The 2,683-nt window shown below is 37.2% G+C and overlaps 1 pseudogene; it reads right to left on the bottom strand.

Annotated features, from left to right (window-relative positions):
• Nucleotides 1–450: 450 nt before the first annotated feature.
• Nucleotides 451–847, bottom strand: LOC102831267 (annotated as a pseudogene).
• Nucleotides 848–2,683: the final 1,836 nt, after the last annotated feature.

Genomic DNA, 2,683 nt, shown 5'->3' with positions numbered 1-2,683 from the left:
CTCAGTTTTTCAGGCTGACAAACCCTTGGTCACAATGGGGACAACAATAACTCATTGGTAGTATTTCCTACCTTTCTTTCTGGAGACCCAGGTTCAATTCCCAGCCAAGAACCTCATGGGCAGTCACCACCCATCTGTTGGTGGAGACTGTGTTGAAATGATACCACACAGGTTTCAGTGGAGTTTCCAGAGTAGGATGGATTAGGAAGAAAGACCTGGTGATCTACGTGTGAAAATCAACCAGTGACATCACTATGGATCTCAATGGTTCAGTTCACAGCCCATCATGATTGGTATCATTGTGCATGGCATTGCTATGACCAAAGCGTCAACTGATTGGCAGCTAGCAACAAGATAGCAACAAAAAGTCTAAAGTTAAACTAGTCAATTTGTTGGAAAATTGTCAATTTTTTTGAAAATATGTAAAACTGAAAAGTTTTTCATATGATTTTATTTTTTCCCCTCAACCATAATTACACGATATCCAAATTTAGTCCTAACTGGACAGTCTGTAAACACAGGTTTATCTAGTCCACTTTTAGGCTAGGCAAACACTGCTTCTTGAAATGGTCCTACCATGGATCCTATGGTCATCCATCCCAAGTAGCCCCCTTTCCTGGCTTTATCTTCATTTATATTGTGCAGCTACTTCATTGAATTTTATTCCAGACTTTAACTTTCCCATAGCTTCCAAAATTCTGCTGTGTTTTTCACATGGAATGTGTTTGACCTTTATTGCATTACCACCACCTTTGGGACCCTGAGCCTTCTTGTCAGCACTGTCACTCCCAGAGGTTGCTCCCCCATTTCCACCTTTTCCAGTACCACTTTTTCCTTTGGGCGGCATCTTCTAAACTTTCTCTTAAGCTTTCTACTCAAACTAGTAAACATGTTAACATGCAGACTTACTTGCTAAATGTAAGAATGAACACAGGGATAACAAGTTTCTATGTTTCTTAGAAAAAGCAGAATCAGTTCCAACTCCCAGATTTAAAGCTCAAGCATATTTTTTCTACGATTTTTATTTACACCCCATTCTGAAAGACCAGTGTTAAAAGCATAAATTCATACTTATTTCCTTTTCCTGTTTTAAAAGCAGCATGATTTCTTTTTCTTTATTTTTTAAACTTAATCTCATATTTTCTTAAATCTGCCATAAACAGATGTTTCTAAATAAACTGTAAAGAAAAGCAATTGTTAATGGGAAGACAGAAATTGCTTACTCACATATATTTTTTACTACAAACTTTCCAAAGTGTTCTTGGGAGTGACTGTTATACAGATGGTCCAGTTCCACAAAATACCTTACATAGACATTTTTTTACTCTCAATTATAATGGAAAATAGGTTGGCTGTAACTGTTCAGGGTCGTTAATTACCTTTTCGATGCAGTGATCTGTCTACATAGTGGAACATTTTGCCTATCCCTTTATTTTTAAATGTTTTCATCTTTGGGACAGGAATGCATTGCTGCACAGCTGCTAAGCACACCAGTCTCAGAAATAAATTGGGTTGTGATATTAAGTGCTGGGAGACAGTTTTGGTTTTTCAAATTTGCATGGTTAATGTAAACAGCCCCAAGATCTCATCAGTGAAAGTTGAAGGGAACATGGTGAGTGAGCTGTCTTCTGCCTGCTGGGAAAAGCAATGGTTAGCCCTTGAGAAAACTGAACAAAACATAGCAACAATAACAAGAAAGAGTTGAAGCATAAAAACATAGCATGACCAAAATTGCCACCTTTAAGACCTACTAAAGTCTTTGGTACATTGTATGTTAAGGAAATAGTTTAAAATTCATATCTAAGATAATCACCTTAAAATTTTATGGTACACGCTCAGTAATTATACAGAAGCATTGTTTCAGTTTTCAAAAGTACAAAATTACTGTACTTTTTTCTTAACTTATGTGTTTTTTTTAAAGTAAATGTTAAATCACTTTTTTTTTTAAAGTTTTTATTGTGAATTGAGTGAAAGTTCACAGGGCAGTTCATGACTTTTACATTCAACAAATCACATACTTTGTTTCATTACAATGATTATAATTCCCACCGTGTACCATCAGTTAACAGTTGTTGATGTTGTTATGAAATGCCATCTGTTAACAGTATTTCTCTCTATTCATTTTAGCTCTTTTTTTTTTTTTTTTTTTTTTTTTTAACACTCAGGCATATATAATAATTTAAACCACCAAAGGACACATTCTGCAAGTCTGCCTCCTGGCTGCCAGCTGTCAGTCCCTCTCTTTCCATGAATCTAGAGTCCTCAGATGCTCCCTCCCACCTTGTCCCCATCCATGCCTCCATCTCTCTTGTTGCTGCTTCTCTGGATAAGGTTCCTCATTCCGCTTGTGCTCTTCTCCCTTGATGGTCCTAGAGTCTTCTGTTTCTGGACTGTAAGTTTAAAGACTCCCCTGTTTTTGTTACAAAATCCCCACCTTTACAATTGTGGCAGTCGCAATCAGTCATGACAACAATTACTCACTATTGAATCATAAGAATCGCATATCCATCTCCCTTTACCAGACCCATCTAGACAAGATGAAAACTATTCAATGGGGACTCTATCTTCCCTCACACACTCTTAAATTAAACTACCTCTTGAAACTTTTGAGGCAGCCAATGTCTAAGTTGCCCATCCCCACCCACACTGTATACAGAGGAGATAGCACTGATACTTGATGTGC

Source organism: Chrysochloris asiatica, unplaced genomic scaffold (assembly GCF_000296735.1).
Source record: "Chrysochloris asiatica unplaced genomic scaffold, ChrAsi1.0 scaffold00005, whole genome shotgun sequence".
In the NCBI taxonomy this organism is placed as follows: Eukaryota; Metazoa; Chordata; class Mammalia; order Afrosoricida; family Chrysochloridae; genus Chrysochloris; species Chrysochloris asiatica.
This window is presented reverse-complemented; position numbering and strand designations above follow the sequence as displayed.